Below are 19,400 nucleotides of genomic sequence, written 5' to 3'. Positions count from 1 at the left end.
GGAGCTCTCCGCAGGATTTCAGACAAGAGTGAAAAGAAATATCAGAAGAGTTGTCCAAGAGCCGAGGACTCATGTGGAGAACTAGAGAAAGACCTGGAATCAACACAGAATCATCACAGAAAACAATATGCAATGCGCTCCCCCTTCATAGCTTACATGCACGCTTCTGTATGCACGCTCCGGTATGCACGCTCCGGTATGCACGCTCCGGTATGCACGTCCCTGTATGCACGCCCCTGTATGCACGCCCCGGTATGCACGCTCCTGTATGCACGCCCCTGTATGCACGCTCCGGTATGCACGCTCCGGTATCCATGCCCCTGTATCCACGCCCCTGTATCCACGCCCCTGTATGCACGCCCCTGTATCCACGCCCCTGTATGCACGCCCCTGTATGCACGCCCCTGTATGCACGCCCCTGTATGCACGCTCCTGTATGCACGCTCCTGTATGCACGCTCCTGTACGCACGCCCCGGTATGCACGTTCCTGTATGCACGCTCCTGTATGCACGCTCCTGTATGCACGCTCCGGTATGCACGCTCCTGTATGCACGCCCCTGTATGCACGCCCCTGTATGCACGCTCCTGTATGCACGCTCCTGTATGCACGCTCCTGTATGCACGCTCCGGTATGCACGCTCCGGTATGCGCGCTCCGGTATGCCTGCTCCTGTATGCCTGCCCCTGTATGCCCGCTCCTGTATGCACGCTCCTGTATGCACGCTCCTGTATGCACGCTCCTGTATGCACGCTCCTGTATGCCCGCTCCTGTATGCACGCCCCTTTATGCATGCTCCTGTATGCCCGCCCCTGTATGCACGTTCACGATGTAAGACTCCATTGCTGATGAAAAAGCAGGTTCAAGAGTGTTTCAAGTTTGGGATCGACAACATTTAGACAAGTCTGTGAAATACTGGAGAATATAGTCTGGTCAAATGAGACCAAAACTGAACTCTTTGGAGGCCATAATACACACCAGGTTTGGAGATCAAAAGGCAAATCACCCCAAAAATACCAATGGTGTGGAGGTGGGAACATCATAGTGTGGGGCTGATTTTCAGCAGACGGCACTGGAAAACTTCATGTAATTGAAGGAAGGATGAATGGACAAATGTACTGAGACATTCCTGATAAAAATCTGCTGTCATCTACCAGGATGATGAAGATGGAACGAGGGAGGACATTTCACCGAGACAATGATCCAAACACACGTCCAAGGAAAGAAAATAAATCTGCTAGAATGGCCGAGCCGATCACCGGAGCTGAATCCAATAGAAAATGTAAAGAAGGAAGTAAAGCTCAGAGGTCATAGAAGAAGCCGGGACCTGCAGGATGTGAGGAGTGTGTGCGGAAGAATGGGCCAAAATCCACCTGAGCAATACAGGCGACTAGTGTCTCCATACGGGATGTGAGGAGTGTGTGCAGAAGAATGGGCCAAAATCCACCTGAGCAATGCAGGTGACTAGTGTCTCCATACAGGATGTGAGGAGTGTGTGCGGAAGAATGGGCCAAAATCCACCTGAGCAATGCAGGCGACAAGTGTCTCCATACAGGATGTGAGGAGTGTGTGCGGAAGAATGGGCCAAAATCCACCTGAGCAACGCAGGAGACTAGTGTCTCCATACAGGATGTGAGGAGTGTGTGCGGAAGAATGGACCAAAATCCACCTGAGCAATGCAGGCGACTAGTGTCTCCATACAGGATGTGAGGAGTGTGTGCAGAAGAATGGACCAAAATCCACCTGAGCAATGCAGGCGACTAGTGTCTCCATACAGGATGTGAGGAGTGTGTGCAGAAGAATGGACCAAAATCCACCTGAGCAATGCAGGCGACTAGTGTCTCCATACAGGATGTGAGGAGTGTGTGCAGAAGAATGGACCAAAATCCACCTGAGCAATGCAGGCGACTAGTGTCTCCATACAGGATGTGAGGAGTGTGTATGGAAGAATGGTCCAAAATCCACCTGAGCAACGCAGGAGACTAGTGTCTCCATACAGGATGTGAAGAGTGTGTGCGGAAGAATGGGCCAAAATCCACCTGAGCAACGCAGGAGACTAGTGTCTCCATACAGGATGTGAGGAGTGTGTGTGGAAGAATGGGCCAAAATCCACCTGAGCAATGCAGGCGACTAGTGTCTCCATACAGGATGTGAGGAGTGTGTGTGGAAGAATGGGCCAAATCCCACCTGAGCAATGCAGGTGACTAGTGTCTCCATACAGGATGTGAGGAGTGTGTGCGGAAGAATGGGCCAAAATCCACCTGAGCAATGCAGGCGACTAGTGTCTCCATACAGGATGTGAGGAGTGTGTGTGCGGAAGAATGGTCCAAAATCCACCTGAGCAATGCAGGTGACTAGTGTCTCCATACAGGATGTGAGGAGTGTGTGCGGAAGAATGGACCAAAATCCACCTGAGCAATGCAGGTGACTAGTGTCTCCATACAGGATGTGAGGAGTGTGTGCAGAAGAATGGACCAAAATCCACCTGAGCAATGCAGGCGACTAGTGTCTCCACACAGGATGTGAGGAGTGTGTGCGGAAGAATGGGCCAAAATCCCACCTGAGCAATGCAGGCGACTAGTGTCTCCATACAGGATGTGAGGAGTGTGTGCGGAAGAATGGGCCAAATCCACCTGAGCAATGCAGGCGACTAGTGTCTCCATACAGGATGTGAGGAGTGTGTGCGGAAGAATGGGCCAAAATCCACCTGAGCAATGCAGGCGACTAGTGTCTCCATACAGGATGTGAGGAGTGTGTGCAGAAGAATGGGGCAAAATCCACCTGAGCAATGCAGGTGACTAGTGTCTCCATACAGGATGTGAGGAGTGTGTGCGGAAGAATGGCCAAAATCCACCTGAGCAATGCAGGCGACTAGTGTCTCCATACAGGATGTGAGGAGTGTGTGCAGAAGAATGGGCCAAAATCCACCTGAGCAATGCAGGCGACTAGTGTCTCCATACAGGATGTGAGGAGTGTGTGTGCGGAAGAATGGGCCAAAATCCACCTGAGCAATGCAGGCGACTAGTTTCTCCATACAGGATGTGAGGAGTGTGTGCGGAAGAATGGGCCAAAATCCACCTGAGCAATGCAGGCGACTAGTGTCTCCATACAGGATGTGAGGAGTGTGTGAGGAAGAATGGGCCAAAATCCACCTGAGCAATGCAGACGACTAGTGTCTCCATACAGGATGTGAGGAGTGTGTGTGTGGAAGAATGGGCCAAAATCCACCTGAGCAATGCAGGCGACTAGTGTCTCCATACAGGATGTCAGGAGTGTGTGAGGAAGAATGGGCCAAAATCCACCTGAGCAATGCAGGCGACTAGTGTCTCCATACAGGATGTGAGGAGTGTGTGCGGAAGAATGGGCCAAAATCTACCTGAGCAATGCAGGTGACTAGTGTCTCCATACAGGATGTGAGGAGTGTGTGCGGAAGAATGGGCCAAAATCCACCTGAGCAATGCAAGCGACTAGTGTCTCCATACAGGATGTGAGGAGTATGTGCGGAAGAATGGGCCAAAATCCACCTGAGCAATGCAGGCGACTAGTGTCTCCATACAGGATGTGAGGAGTGTGTGCGGAAGAATGGGCCAAAATCCACCTGAGCAATGCAGGCGACTAGTGTCTCCATACAGGATGTGAGGAGTGTGTGCGGAAGAATGGGCCAAAATCCACCTGAGCAATGCAGATGACTAGTGTCTCCATACAGGATGTGAGGAGTGTGTGCGGAAGAATGGGCCAAAATCCACCTGAGCAATGCAGGCGACTAGTGTCTCCATACAGGATGTGAGGAGTGTGTGTGGAAGAATGGACAAAATCCACCTGAGCAATGCAGGCGACTAGTGTCTCCATACAGGATGTGAGGAGTGTGTGCGAAAGAATGGGCCAAAATCCACCTGAGCAATGCAGGTGACTAGTGTCTCCATACAGAATGTGAGGAGTGTGTGCAGAAGAATGGACCAAAATCCACCTGAGCAATGCAGGTGACTAGCGTCTCCATACAGAATGTGAGGAGTGTGTGCAGAAGAATGGGCCAAAATCCACCTGAGCAATGCAGGGGACTAGTGTCTCCATACAGGATGTGAGGAGTGTGTGCGGAAGAATGGCCAAAATCCACCTGAGCAATGCAGGCGACTAGTGTCTCCATACAGGATGTAAGGAGTGTGTGCGGAAGAATGGGCCAAAATCCACCTGAGCAATGCAGGCGACTAGTGTCTCCATACAGGATGTGAGGAGTGTGTGTGGAAGAATGGGCCAAAATCCACCTGAGCAATGCAGGTGACTAGTGTCTCCATACAGGATGTGAGGAGTGTGTGCGGAAGAATGGGCCAAAATCCACCTGAGCAATGCAGGCGACTAGTGTCTCCATACAGGATGTGAGGAGTGTGTGCGGAAGAATGGGCCAAAATCCACCTGAGCAATGCAGATGACTAGTGTCTCCATACAGGATGTGAGGAGTGTGTGCGGAAGAATGGGCCAAAATCCACCTGAGCAATGCAGGCGACTAGTGTCTCCATACAGGATGTGAGGAGTGTGTGGAAGAATGGGCCAAAATCCACCTGAGCAATGCAGGCGACCAGTGTCTCCATACAGGATGTGAGGAGAGTGTGCGGAAGAATGGACCAAAATCCACCTGAGCAATGCAGGTGACTAGTGTCTCCATACAGGATGTGAGGAGTGTGTGCGGAAGAATGGGCCAAAATCCACCTGAGCAATGCAGATGACTAGTGTCTCCATACAGGATGTAAGGAGTGTGTGCGGAAGAATGGCCAAAATCCACCTGAGCAATGCAGGTGACTAGTGTCTCCATACAGGATGTGAGGAGTGTGTGGAAGAATGGGCCAAAATCCACCTGAGCAATGCAGGTGACTAGTGTCTCCATACAGGATGTGAGGAGTGTGTGCGGAAGAATGGGCCAAAATCCACCTGAGCAATGCAGGTGACTAGTGTCTCCATACAGGATGTGAGGAGTGTGTGTGGAAGAATGGGCCAAAATCCACCTGAGCAATGCAGGCAACTAGTGTCTCCATACAGGATGTGAGAAGTGTGTGTGCGGAAGAATGGGCCAAAATCCACCTGAGCAATGCAGGCGACTAGTGTCTCCATACAGGATGTGAGGAGTGTGTGCGGAAGAATGGGCCAAAATCCACATGAGCAATGCAGGTGACTAGTGTCTCCATACAGGATGTGAGGAGTGTGTGTGGAAGAATGGGCCAAAATCCACCTGAGCAATGCAGGCAACTAGTGTCTCCATACAGGATGTGAGAAGTGTGTGTGCGGAAGAATGGGCCAAAATCCACCTGAGCAATGCAGGCGACTAGTGTCTCCATACAGGATGTGAGGAGTGTGTGCGGAAGAATGGGCCAAAATCCACCTGAGCAATGCAGGTGACTAGTGTCTCCATACAGGATGTGAGGAGTGTGTGTGGAAGAATGGACCAAAATCCACCTGAGCAATGCAGGTGACTAGTGTCTCCATACAGGATGTGAGGAGTGTGTGCGGAAGAATGGCCAAAATCCACCTGAGCAATGCAGGCGACTAGTGTCTCCATACAGGATGTGAGGAGTGTGTGCGGAAGAATGGGCCAAATCCACCTGAGCAATGCAGGCGACTAGTGTCTCCATACAGGATGTGAGGAGTGTGTGCGGAAGAATGGGCCAAAATCCACCTGAGCAATGCAGGCGACTAGTGTCTCCATACAGGATGTGAGGAGTGTGTGTGGAAGAATGGGCCAAAATCCACCTGAGCAATGCAGGTGACTATTGTCTCCATACAGGATGTGAGGAGTGTGTGCGGAAGAATGGACCAAAATCCACCTGAGCAATGCAGGCGACTAGTGTCTCCATACAGGATGTGAGGAGTGTGTGCGGAAGAATGGACCAAAATCCACCTGAGCAATGCAGGTGACCAGTGTCTCCATACAGGATGTGAGGAGTGTGTGCAGAAGAATGGGCCAAAATCCACCTGAGCAATGCAGGTGACTAGTGTCTCCATACAGGATGTGAGGAGTGTGTGTGGAAGAATGGGCCAAAATCCACCTGAGCAATGCAGGCGACTAGTGTCTCCATACAGGATGTGAGGAGTGTGTGCGGAAGAATGGGCCAAAATCCACCTGAGCAATGCAGGTGACTAGTGTCTCCATACAGGATGTGAGGAGTGTGTGCGGAAGAATGAGCCAAAATCCACCTGAGCAATGCAGGCGACTAGTGTCTCCATACAGGATGTGAGGAGTGTGTGCAGAAGAATGGGCCAAAATCCACCTGAGCAATGCAGGTGACTAGTGTCTCCATACAAAATTGTGAGGAGTGTGTGTGGAAGAATGGACCAAAATCCACCTGAGCAATGCAGGTGACCAGTGTCTCCATACAGGATGTGAGGAGTGTGTGCAGACGAATGGGCCAAAATCCACCTGAGCAATGCAGGTGACTAGTGTCTCCATACAGGATGTGAGGAGTGTGTGCAGAAGAATGGCCCAAAATCCACCTGAGCAATGCAGGCGACTAGTGTCTCCATACAGGATGTGAGGAGTGTGTGCGGAAGAATGGACCAAAATCCACCTGAGCAATGCAGGCGACTAGTGTCTCCACACAGGATGTGAGGAGTGTGTGCGGAAGAATGGGCCAAAATCCCACCTGAGCAATGCAGGCGACTAGTGTCTCCATACAGGATGTGAGGAGTGTGTGCGGAAGAATGGGCCAAATCCACCTGAGCAATGCAGGCGACTAGTGTCTCCATACAGGATGTGAGGAGTGTGTGCGGAAGAATGGGCCAAAATCCACCTGAGCAATGCAGGCGACTAGTGTCTCCATACAGGATGTGAGGAGTGTGTGCAGAAGAATGGGGCAAAATCCACCTGAGCAATGCAGGTGACTAGTGTCTCCATACAGGATGTGAGGAGTGTGTGCGGAAGAATGGCCAAAATCCACCTGAGCAATGCTGGTGACTAATGTCTCCATACAGGATGTGAGGAGTGTGTGCGGAAGAATGGCCAAAATCCACCTGAGCAATGCAGGCGACTAGTGTCTCCATACAGGATGTGAGGAGTGTGTGCAGAAGAATGGGCCAAAATCCACCTGAGCAATGCAGGCGACTAGTGTCTCCATACAGGATGTGAGGAGTGTGTGTGCGGAAGAATGGGCCAAAATCCACCTGAGCAATGCAGGCGACTAGTTTCTCCATACAGGATGTGAGGAGTGTGTGCGGAAGAATGGGCCAAAATCCACCTGAGCAATGCAGGCGACTAGTGTCTCCATACAGGATGTCAGGAGTGTGTGAGGAAGAATGGGCCAAAATCCACCTGAGCAATGCAGACGACTAGTGTCTCCATACAGGATGTGAGGAGTGTGTGTGGAAGAATGGGCCAAAATCCACCTGAGCAATGCAGGCGACTAGTGTCTCCATACAGGATGTCAGGAGTGTGTGAGGAAGAATGGGCCAAAATCCACCTGAGCAATGCAGGCGACTAGTGTCTCCATACAGGATGTGAGGAGTGTGTGCGGAAGAATGGACCAAAATCCACCTGAGCAATGCAGGTGACTAGTGTCGCCATACAGGAAGTGAGGAGTGTGTGCGGAAGAATGGGCCAAAATCTACCTGAGCAATGCAGGTGACTAGTGTCTCCATACAGGATGTGAGGAGTGTGTGCGGAAGAATGGGCCAAAATCCACCTGAGCAATGCAAGCGACTAGTGTCTCCATACAGGATGTGAGGAGTATGTGCGGAAGAATGGGCCAAAATCCACCTGAGCAATGCAGGCGACTAGTGTCTCCATACAGGATGTGAGGAGTGTGTGCGGAAGAATGGGCCAAAATCCACCTGAGCAATGCAGGCGACTAGTGTCTCCATACAGGATGTGAGGAGTGTGTGCGGAAGAATGGGCCAAAATCCACCTGAGCAATGCAGATGACTAGTGTCTCCATACAGGATGTGAGGAGTGTGTGCAGAAGAATGGGCCAAAATCCACCTGAGCAATGCAGGCGACTAGTGTCTCCATACAGGATGTGAGGAGTGTGTGTGGAAGAATGGACAAAATCCACCTGAGCAATGCAGGCGACTAGTGTCTCCATACAGGATGTGAGGAGTGTGTGCGAAAGAATGGGCCAAAATCCACCTGAGCAATGCAGGTGACTAGTGTCTCCATACAGAATGTGAGGAGTGTGTGCAGAAGAATGGACCAAAATCCACCTGAGCAATGCAGGTGACTAGCGTCTCCATACAGAATGTGAGGAGTGTGTGCGGAAGAATGGGCCAAAATCCACCTGAGCAATGCAGGCGACTAGTGTCTCCATACAGGATGTGAGGAGTGTGTGCGGAAGAATGGGCCAAAATCCACCTGAGCAATGCAGATGACTAGTGTCTCCATACAGGATGTGAGGAGTGTGTGCGGAAGAATGGGCCAAAATCCACCTGAGCAATGCAGGCGACTAGTGTCTCCATACAGGATGTGAGGAGTGTGTGGAAGAATGGGCCAAAATCCACCTGAGCAATGCAGGCGACCAGTGTCTCCATACAGGATGTGAGGAGAGTGTGCGGAAGAATGGACCAAAATCCACCTGAGCAATGCAGGTGACTAGTGTCTCCATACAGGATGTGAGGAGTGTGTGCGGAAGAATGGGCCAAAATCCACCTGAGCAATGCAGATGACTAGTGTCTCCATACAGGATGTAAGGAGTGTGTGCGGAAGAATGGCCAAAATCCACCTGAGCAATGCAGGTGACTAGTGTCTCCATACAGGATGTGAGGAGTGTGTGCGGAAGAATGGCCAAAATCCACCTGAGCAATGCAGGCGACTAGTGTCTCCATACAGGATGTGAGGAGTGTGTGTGGAAGAATGGGCCAAAATCCACCTGAGCAATGCAGGTGACTAGTGTCTCCATACAGGATGTGAGGAGTGTGTGCGGAAGAATGGACCAAAATCCACCTGAGCAATGCAGGGACTAGTGTCTCCATACAGGATGTGAGGAGTGTGTGGAAGAATGGGCCAAAATCCACCTGAGCAATGCAGGTGACTAGTGTCTCCATACAGGATGTGAGGAGTGTGTGTGGAAGAATGGGCCAAAATCCACCTGAGCAATGCAGGCAACTAGTGTCTCCATACAGGATGTGAGAAGTGTGTGTGCGGAAGAATGGGCCAAAATCCACCTGAGCAATGCAGGCGACTAGTGTCTCCATACAGGATGTGAGGAGTGTGTGCGGAAGAATGGGCCAAAATCCACCTGAGCAATGCAGGTGACTAGTGTCTCCATACAGGATGTGAGGAGTGTGTGTGGAAGAATGGGCCAAAATCCACCTGAGCAATGCAGGCAACTAGTGTCTCCATACAGGATGTGAGAAGTGTGTGTGCGGAAGAATGGGCCAAAATCCACCTGAGCAATGCAGGCGACTAGTGTCTCCATACAGGATGTGAGGAGTGTGTGCGGAAGAATGGGCCAAAATCCACCTGAGCAATGCAGGTGACTAGTGTCTCCATACAGGATGTGAGGAGTGTGTGTGGAAGAATGGACCAAAATCCACCTGAGCAATGCAGGTGACTAGTGTCTCCATACAGGATGTGAGGAGTGTGTGCGGAAGAATGGCCAAAATCCACCTGAGCAATGCAGGCGACTAGTGTCTCCATACAGGATGTGAGGAGTGTGTGCGGAAGAATGGGCCAAAATCCACCTGAGCAATGCAGGCGACTAGTGTCTCCATACAGGATGTGAGGAGTGTGTGTGGAAGAATGGGCCAAAATCCACCTGAGCAATGCAGGTGACTATTGTCTCCATACAGGATGTGAGGAGTGTGTGCGGAAGAATGGACCAAAATCCACCTGAGCAATGCAGGCGACTAGTGTCTCCATACAGGATGTGAGGAGTGTGTGCGGAAGAATGGGCCAAAATCCACCTGAGCAATGCAGGTGACTAGTGTCTCCATACAGGATGTGAGGAGTGTGTGCGGAAGAATGGACCAAAATCCACCTGAGCAATGCAGGTGACCAGTGTCTCCATACAGGATGTGAGGAGTGTGTGCAGAAGAATGGGCCAAAATCCACCTGAGCAATGCAGGTGACTAGTGTCTCCATACAGGATGTGAGGAGTGTGTGTGGAAGAATGGGCCAAAATCCACCTGAGCAATGCAGGCGACTAGTGTCTCCATACAGGATGTGAGGAGTGTGTGCGGAAGAATGGGCCAAAATCCACCTGAGCAATGCAGGTGACTAGTGTCTCCATACAGGATGTGAGGAGTGTGTGCGGAAGAATGAGCCAAAATCCACCTGAGCAATGCAGGCGACTAGTGTCTCCATACAGGATGTGAGGAGTGTGTGCAGAAGAATGGGCCAAAATCCACCTGAGCAATGCAGGTGACTAGTGTCTCCATACAAAATTGTGAGGAGTGTGTGTGGAAGAATGGACCAAAATCCACCTGAGCAATGCAGGTGACCAGTGTCTCCATACAGGATGTGAGGAGTGTGTGCAGACGAATGGGCCAAAATCCACCTGAGCAATGCAGGTGACTAGTGTCTCCATACAGGATGTGAGGAGTGTGTGTGGAAGAATGGGCCAAAATCCACCTGAGCAATGCAGGCGACTAGTGTCTCCATACAGGATGTGAGGAGTGTGTGCGGAAGAATGGGCCAAAATCCACCTGAGCAATGCAGGTGACTAGTGTCTCCATACAGGATGTGAGGAGTGTGTGCGGAAGAATGAGCCAAAATCCACCTGAGCAATGCAGGCGACTAGTGTCTCCATACAGGATGTGAGGAGTGTGTGCAGAAGAATGGGCCAAAATCCACCTGAGCAATGCAGGTGACTAGTGTCTCCATACAGGATGTGAGGAGTGTGTGCGGAAGAATGGACCAAAATCCACCTGAGCAATGCAGGCGACTAGTGTCTCCATACAGGATGTGAGGAGTGTGTGCGGAAGAATGGACCAAAATCCACCTGAGCAATGCAGGTGACCAGTGTCTCCATACAGGATGTGAGGAGTGTGTGCAGAAGAATGGGCCAAAATCCACCTGAGCAATGCAGGTGACTAGTGTCTCCATACAGGATGTGAGGAGTGTGTGTGGAAGAATGGGCCAAAATCCACCTGAGCAATGCAGGCGACTAGTGTCTCCATACAGGATGTGAGGAGTGTGTGCGGAAGAATGGGCCAAAATCCACCTGAGCAATGCAGGCGACTAGTGTCTCCATACAGGATGTGAGGAGTGTGTGTGGAAGAATGGGCCAAAATCCACCTGAGCAATGCAGGTGACTATTGTCTCCATACAGGATGTGAGAAGTGTGTGCGGAAGAATGGGCCAAAATCCACCTGAGCAATGCAGGCGACTAGTGTCTCCATACAGGATGTGAGGAGTGTGTGTGGAAGAATGGGCCAAAATCCACCTGAGCAATGCAGGCGACTAGTGTCTCCATACAGGATGTGAGGAGTGTGTGCGGAAGAATGGGCCAAAATCCACCTGAGCAATGCAGGTGACTAGTGTCTCCATACAGGATGTGAGGAGTGTGTGTGGAAGAATGGGCCAAAATCCACCTGAGCAATGCAGGCCACTAGTGTCTCCATACAGGATGTGAGGAGTGTGTGCGGAAGAATGGGCCAAAATCCACCTGAGCAATGCAGGTGACTAGTGTCTCCATACAGGATGTGAGGAGTGTGTGGAAGAATGGGCCAAAATCCACCTGAGCAATGCAGGTGACTAGTGTCTCCATACAGGATGTGAGGAGTGTGTGCGGAAGAATGGGCCAAAATCCACCTGAGCAATGCAGGGACTAGTGTCTCCATACAGGATGTGAGGAGTGTGTGGAAGAATGGGCCAAAATCCACCTGAGCAATGCAGGTGACTAGTGTCTCCATACAGGATGTGAGGAGTGTGTGCGGAAGAATGGCCAAAATCCACCTGAGCAATGCAGGCGACTAGTGTCTCCATACAGGATGTGAGGAGTGTGTGCGGAAGAATGGGCCAAAATCCACCTGAGCAATGCAGGCGACTAGTGTCTCCATACAGGATGTGAGGAGTGTGTGCGGAAGAATGGGCCAAAATCCACCTGAGCAATGCAGGTGACTAGTGTCTCCATACAGGATGTGAGGAGTGTGTGCGGAAGAATGGGCCAAAATCCACCTGAGCAATGCAGGCGACTAGTGTCTCCATACAGGATGTGAGGAGTGTGTGTGGAAGAATGGGCCAAAATCCACCTGAGCAATGCAGGTGACTATTGTCTCCATACAGGATGTGAGGAGTGTGTGCGGAAGAATGGACCAAAATCCACATGAGCAATGCAGGCGACTAGTGGCTCCATACAGGATGTGAGGAGTGTGTGCGGAAGAATGGACCAAAATCCACCTGAGCAATGCAGGTGACCAGTGTCTCCATACAGGATGTGAGGAGTGTGTGCGGAAGAATGGGCCAAAATCCACCTGAGCAATGCAGGTGACTAGTGTCTCCATACAGGATGTGAGGAGTGTGTGTGGAAGAATGGGCCAAAATCCACCTGAGCAATGCAGGCGACTAGTGTCTCCATACAGGATGTGAGGAGTGTGTGCGGAAGAATGAGCCAAAATCCACCTGAGCAATGCAGGCGACTAGTGTCTCCATACAGGGTGTGAGGAGTGTGTGCGGAAGAATGGGCCAAAATCCACCTGAGCAATGCAGGCGACTAGTGTCTCCATACAGGATGTGAGGAGTGTGTGCGGAAGAATGGACCAAAATCCACCTGAGCAATGCAGGCGACTAGTGTCTCCATACAGGATGTGAGGAGTGTGTGTGGAAGAATGGGCCAAAATCCACCTGAGCAATGCAGGTGACTATTGTCTCCATACAGGATGTGAGGAGTGTGTGCGGAAGAATGGACCAAAATCCACCTGAGCAATGCAGGCGACTAGTGTCTCCATACAGGATGTGAGGAGTGTGTGTGGAAGAATGGCCAAAATCCACCTGAGCAATGCAGGCGACTAGTGTCTCCATACAGGATGTGAGGAGTGTGTGCGGAAGAATGGGCCAAAATCCACCTGAGCAATGCAGGCGACTAGTGTCTCCATACAGGATGTGAGGAGTGTGTGCGGAAGAATGGGCCAAAATCCACCTGAGCAATGCAGGCGACTAGTGTCTCCATACAGGATGTGAGGAGTGTGTGCGGAAGAATGGGACAAAATCCACCTGAGCAATGCAGGCGACTAGTGTCTCCATACAGGATGTGAAGAGTGTGTGCGGAAGAATGGGCCAAAATCCACCTGAGCAATGCAGGCGACTAGTGTCTCCATACAGGATGTGAGAAGTGTGTGTGGAAGAATGGGCCAAAATCCACCTGAGCAATGCAGGTGACTATTGTCTCCATACAGGATGTGAGGAGTGTGTGCGGAAGAATGGACCAAAATCCACATGAGCAATGCAGGCGACTAGTGGCTCCATACAGGATGTGAGGAGTGTGTGCGGAAGAATGGACCAAAATCCACCTGAGCAATGCAGGCGACTAGTGTCTCCATACAGGATGTGAGGAGTGTGTGCGGAAGAATGGACCAAAATCCACCTGAGCAATGCAGGTGACCAGTGTCTCCATACAGGATGTGAGGAGTGTGTGCGGAAGAATGGGCCAAAATCCACCTGAGCAATGCAGGTGACTAGTGTCTCCATACAGGATGTGAGGAGTGTGTGTGGAAGAATGGGCCAAAATCCACCTGAGCAATGCAGGCGACTAGTGTCTCCATACAGGATGTGAGGAGTGTGTGCGGAAGAATGAGCCAAAATCCACCTGAGCAATGCAGGCGACTAGTGTCTCCATACAGGGTGTGAGGAGTGTGTGCGGAAGAATGGGCCAAAATCCACCTGAGCAATGCAGGCGACTAGTGTCTCCATACAGGATGTGAGGAGTGTGTGCGGAAGAATGGACCAAAATCCACCTGAGCAATGCAGGCGACTAGTGTCTCCATACAGGATGTGAGGAGTGTGTGTGGAAGAATGGGCCAAAATCCACCTGAGCAATGCAGGTGACTATTGTCTCCATACAGGATGTGAGGAGTGTGTGCGGAAGAATGGACCAAAATCCACCTGAGCAATGCAGGCGACTAGTGTCTCCATACAGGATGTGAGGAGTGTGTGCGGAAGAATGGACCAAAATCCACCTGAGCAATGCAGGTGACCAGTGTCTCCATACAGGATGTGAGGAGTGTGTGCAGAAGAATGGGCCAAAATCCACCTGAGCAATGCAGGTGACTAGTGTCTCCATACAGGATGTGAGGAGTGTGTGTGGAAGAATGGGCCAAAATCCACCTGAGCAATGCAGGCGACTAGTGTCTCCATACAGGATGTGAGGAGTGTGTGCGGAAGAATGGGCCAAAATCCACCTGAGCAATGCAGGCGACTAGTGTCTCCATACAGGATGTGAGGAGTGTGTGCGGAAGAATGAGCCAAAATCCACCTGAGCAATGCAGGCGACTAGTGTCTCCATACAGGATGTGAGGAGTGTGTGTGGAAGAATGGGCCAAAATCCACCTGAGCAATGCAGGTGACTATTGTCTCCATACAGGATGTGAGAAGTGTGTGCGGAAGAATGGGCCAAAATCCACCTGAGCAATGCAGGCGACTAGTGTCTCCATACAGGATGTGAGGAGTGTGTGTGGAAGAATGGGCCAAAATCCACCTGAGCAATGCAGGCGACTAGTGTCTCCATACAGGATGTGAGGAGTGTGTGCGGAAGAATGGGCCAAAATCCACCTGAGCAATGCAGGTGACTAGTGTCTCCATACAGGATGTGAGGAGTGTGTGTGGAAGAATGGGCCAAAATCCACCTGAGCAATGCAGGCCACTAGTGTCTCCATACAGGATGTGAGGAGTGTGTGCGGAAGAATGGGCCAAAATCCACCTGAGCAATGCAGGTGACTAGTGTCTCCATACAGGATGTGAGGAGTGTGTGGAAGAATGGGCCAAAATCCACCTGAGCAATGCAGGTGACTAGTGTCTCCATACAGGATGTGAGGAGTGTGTGCGGAAGAATGGGCCAAAATCCACCTGAGCAATGCAGGGACTAGTGTCTCCATACAGGATGTGAGGAGTGTGTGGAAGAATGGGCCAAAATCCACCTGAGCAATGCAGGTGACTAGTGTCTCCATACAGGATGTGAGGAGTGTGTGCGGAAGAATGGCCAAAATCCACCTGAGCAATGCAGGCGACTAGTGTCTCCATACAGGATGTGAGGAGTGTGTGCGGAAGAATGGGCCAAAATCCACCTGAGCAATGCAGGCGACTAGTGTCTCCATACAGGATGTGAGGAGTGTGTGCGGAAGAATGGGACAAAATCCACCTGAGCAATGCAGGCGACTAGTGTCTCCATACAGGATGTGAGGAGTGTGTGCGGAAGAATGGGCCAAAATCCACCTGAGCAATGCAGGCGACTAGTGTCTCCATACAGGATGTGAGGAGTGTGTGTGGAAGAATGGGCCAAAATCCACCTGAGCAATGCAGGTGACTATTGTCTCCATACAGGATGTGAGGAGTGTGTGCGGAAGAATGGACCAAAATCCACATGAGCAATGCAGGCGACTAGTGGCTCCATACAGGATGTGAGGAGTGTGTGCGGAAGAATGGACCAAAATCCACCTGAGCAATGCAGGCGACTAGTGTCTCCATACAGGATGTGAGGAGTGTGTGCGGAAGAATGGACCAAAATCCACCTGAGCAATGCAGGTGACCAGTGTCTCCATACAGGATGTGAGGAGTGTGTGCGGAAGAATGGGCCAAAATCCACCTGAGCAATGCAGGTGACTAGTGTCTCCATACAGGATGTGAGGAGTGTGTGTGGAAGAATGGGCCAAAATCCACCTGAGCAATGCAGGCGACTAGTGTCTCCATACAGGATGTGAGGAGTGTGTGCGGAAGAATGAGCCAAAATCCACCTGAGCAATGCAGGCGACTAGTGTCTCCATACAGGGTGTGAGGAGTGTGTGCGGAAGAATGGGCCAAAATCCACCTGAGCAATGCAGGCGACTAGTGTCTCCATACAGGATGTGAGGAGTGTGTGCGGAAGAATGGACCAAAATCCACCTGAGCAATGCAGGCGACTAGTGTCTCCATACAGGATGTGAGGAGTGTGTGTGGAAGAATGGGCCAAAATCCACCTGAGCAATGCAGGTGACTATTGTCTCCATACAGGATGTGAGGAGTGTGTGCGGAAGAATGGACCAAAATCCACCTGAGCAATGCAGGCGACTAGTGTCTCCATACAGGATGTGAGGAGTGTGTGTGGAAGAATGGCCAAAATCCACCTGAGCAATGCAGGTGACTAGTGTCTCCATACAGGATGTGAGGAGTGTGTGTGGAAGAATGGCCAAAATCCACCTGAGCAATGCAGGCGACTAGTGTCTCCATACAGGATGTGAGGAGTGTGTGTGGAAGAATGGGCCAAAATCCACCTGAGCAATGCAGGCGACTAGTGTCTCCATTCAAGGATGTGAGGAGTGTGTGCGGAAGAATGGGCCAAAATCCACCTGAGCAATGCAGGTGACTAGTGTCTCCATACAGGATGTGAGGAGTGTGTGTGGAAGAATGGGCCAAAATCCACCTGAACAATGCAAGCGACTAGTGTCTCCATACAGGATGTGAGGAGCGTGTGCGGAAGAATGGCCAAAATCCACCTGAGCAATGCAGGTGACTAGTGTCTCCATACAGGATGTGAGGAGTGTGTGCGGAAGAATGGGCCAAATCAACCTGAGCAATGCAGGCGACTAGTGTCTCCATACAGGATGTGAGGAGTGTGTGCGGAAGAATGGGCCAAATCAACCTGAGCAATGCAGGTGACTAGTGTCTCCATACAGGATGTGAGGAGTGTGTGCAGAAGAATGGGCCAAAATCCACCTGAGCAATGCAGGTGACTAGTGTCTCCATACAGGATGTGAGGAGTGTGTGCGGAAGAATGAGCCAAAATCCACCTGAGCAATGCAGGCGACTAGTGTCTCCATACAGGATGTGAGGAGTGTGTGCGGAAGAATGGGCCAAAATCCACCTGAGCAATGCAGGAGACTAGTGTCTCCATACAGGATGTGAGGAGTGTGTGCGGAAGAATGGACCAAAATCCACCTGAGCAATGTAGGCGACTAGTGTCTCCATACAGGATGTGAGGAGTGTGTGTGCGGAAGAATGGGCCAAAATCCACCTGAGCAATGCAGGCGACTAGTGTCTCCATACAGGATGTGAGGAGTGTGTGCGGAAGAATGGGCCAAAATCCACCTGAGCAATGCAGGTGACCAGTGTCTCCATACAGGATGTGAAGAGTGTGTGCAGAAAAATGGACCAAAATCCACCTGAGCAATGCAGGCGACTAGTGTCTCCATACAGGATGTGAGGAGTGTGTGCGGAAGAATGGGCCAAAATCCACCTGAGCAATGCAGGCGACTAGTGTCTCCATACAGGATGTGAGGAGTGTGTGCGGAAGAATGGGCCAAAATCCACCTGAGCAATGCAGGCGACTAGTGTCTCCATACAGGATGTGAGGAGTGTGTGTGGAAGAATGGGCCAAAATCCACCTGAGCAATGCAGGCGACTAGTGTCTCCATACAGGATGTGAGGAGTGTGTGCGGAAGAATGGGCCAAAATCCACCTGAGCAATGCAGGTGACTAGTGTCTCCATACAGGATGTGAGGAGTGTGTGCGGAAGAATGGGCCAAAATCCCACCTGAGCAATACATGTGACCAGTGTCTCCATACAGGATGTGAGGAGTGTGTGTGCGGAAGAATGGACCAAAATCCACCTGAGCAATGCAGGTGACTAGTGTCTCCATACAGGATGTGAGGAGTGTGTGTGCAGAAGAATGGGCCAAAATCCACCTGAGCAATGCAGGTGACTAGTGGCTCCATACAGGATGTGAGGAGTGTGTGCGGAAGAATGGGCCAAAATCCCACATGAGCAATGCAGATGACTAGGGTCTCCATACAGGATGTGAGGAGTGTGTGCGGAAGAATGGGCCAAAATCCACCTGAGCAATGCAGGCGACCAGTGTCTCCATACAGGATGTGAGGAGTGTGTGTGGAATAATGGGCCAAAATCCACCTGAGCAATGCAGGCGACTAATGTCTCCATACAGGATGTGAGGAGTGTGTGTGGAAGAATGGACCAAAATCCACCTGAGCAATGCAGGCGACTAGTGTCTCCATACAGGATGTGAGGAGTGTGTGCAGAAGAATGGGCCAAAATCCACCTGAGCAATGCAGGCGACTAGTGTCTCCATACAGGATGTGAGGAGTGTGTGCGGAAGAATGGACCAAACTCCACCTGAGCAATGCAGGTGACTAGTGTCTCCATACAGGATGTGAGGAGTGTGTGTGGAATAATGGGCCAAAATCCACCTGAGCAATGCAGGCGACTAGTGTCTCCATACAGGATGTGAGGAGTGTGTGCGGAAGAATGGGCCAAAATCCACCTGAGCAATACAGGCGACTAGTGTCTCCATACAGGATGTGAGGAGTGTGTGTGCAGAAGAATGGGCCAAAATCCACTTGAGCAATGCAGTTGACTAGTGTCTCCATACAGGATGTGAGGAGTGTGTGCGGAAGAATGGGCCAAAATCCACCTGAGCAATGCAGATGACTAGGGTCTCCATACAGGATGTGAGGAGTGTGTGCGGAAGAATGGGCCAAAATCCACCTGAGCAATGCAGGCGACCAGTGTCTCCATACAGGATGTGAGGAGTGTGTGTGGAATAATGGGCCAAAATCCACCTGAGCAATGCAGGCGACTAGTGTCTCCATACAGGATGTGAGGAGTGTGTGTGGAAGAATGGACCAAAATCCACCTGAGCAATGCAGGCGACTAGTGTCTCCATACAGGATGTGAGGAGTGTGTGCAGAAGAATGGGCCAAAATCCACCTGAGCAATGCAGGGACTAGTGTCTCCATACAGGATGTGAGGAGTGTGTGCGGAAGAATGGACCAAACTCCACCTGAGCAATGCAGGTGACTAGTGTCTCCATACAGGATGTGAGGAGTGTGTGCGGAAGAATGGGCCAAAATCCACCTGAGCAATGCAAGCGACTAGTGTCTCCATACAGGATGTGAGGAGTGTGTGCGGAAGAATGGGCCAAAATCCACCTGAGCGATGCAGGTGACTAGTGTCTCCATACAGGATGTGAGGAGTGTGTGCGGAAGAATGGGCCAAAATCCACCTGAGCAATGCAGATGACTAGGGTCTCCATACAGGATGTGAGGAGTGTGTGCGGAAGAATGGGCCAAAATCCACCTGAGCAATGCAGGCGACCAGTGTCTCCATACAGGATGTGAGGAGTGTGTGTGGAATAATGGGCCAAAATCCACCTGAGCAATGCAGGCGACTAGTATCTCCATACAGAATGTGAGGAGTGTGTACGGAAGAATGGACCAAAATCCACCTGAGCAATGCAGGCGACTAGTGTCTCCATACAGGATGTGAGGAGTGTGTGCAGAAGA

At 51.1% G+C, this 19,400-nt stretch overlaps 1 protein-coding gene across 1 annotated transcript in view; it reads left to right on the top strand.

Moving 5' to 3' along the window:
- The window catches only part of LOC142279934 (chordin-like protein 2), a 131,156-nt gene that overhangs the window by 60,250 nt on the left and 51,506 nt on the right, over positions 1-19,400 (top strand). The window lies entirely within an intron of this gene.

The sequence above is a fragment of the Anomaloglossus baeobatrachus genome, unplaced genomic scaffold, assembly GCF_048569485.1.
Source record: "Anomaloglossus baeobatrachus isolate aAnoBae1 unplaced genomic scaffold, aAnoBae1.hap1 Scaffold_445, whole genome shotgun sequence".
NCBI classification, from domain to species: domain Eukaryota; kingdom Metazoa; phylum Chordata; class Amphibia; order Anura; family Aromobatidae; genus Anomaloglossus; species Anomaloglossus baeobatrachus.
The sequence above is the reverse complement of the archived record's forward strand: the minus strand, read 5'-3'. Positions and strand labels throughout refer to the sequence as shown.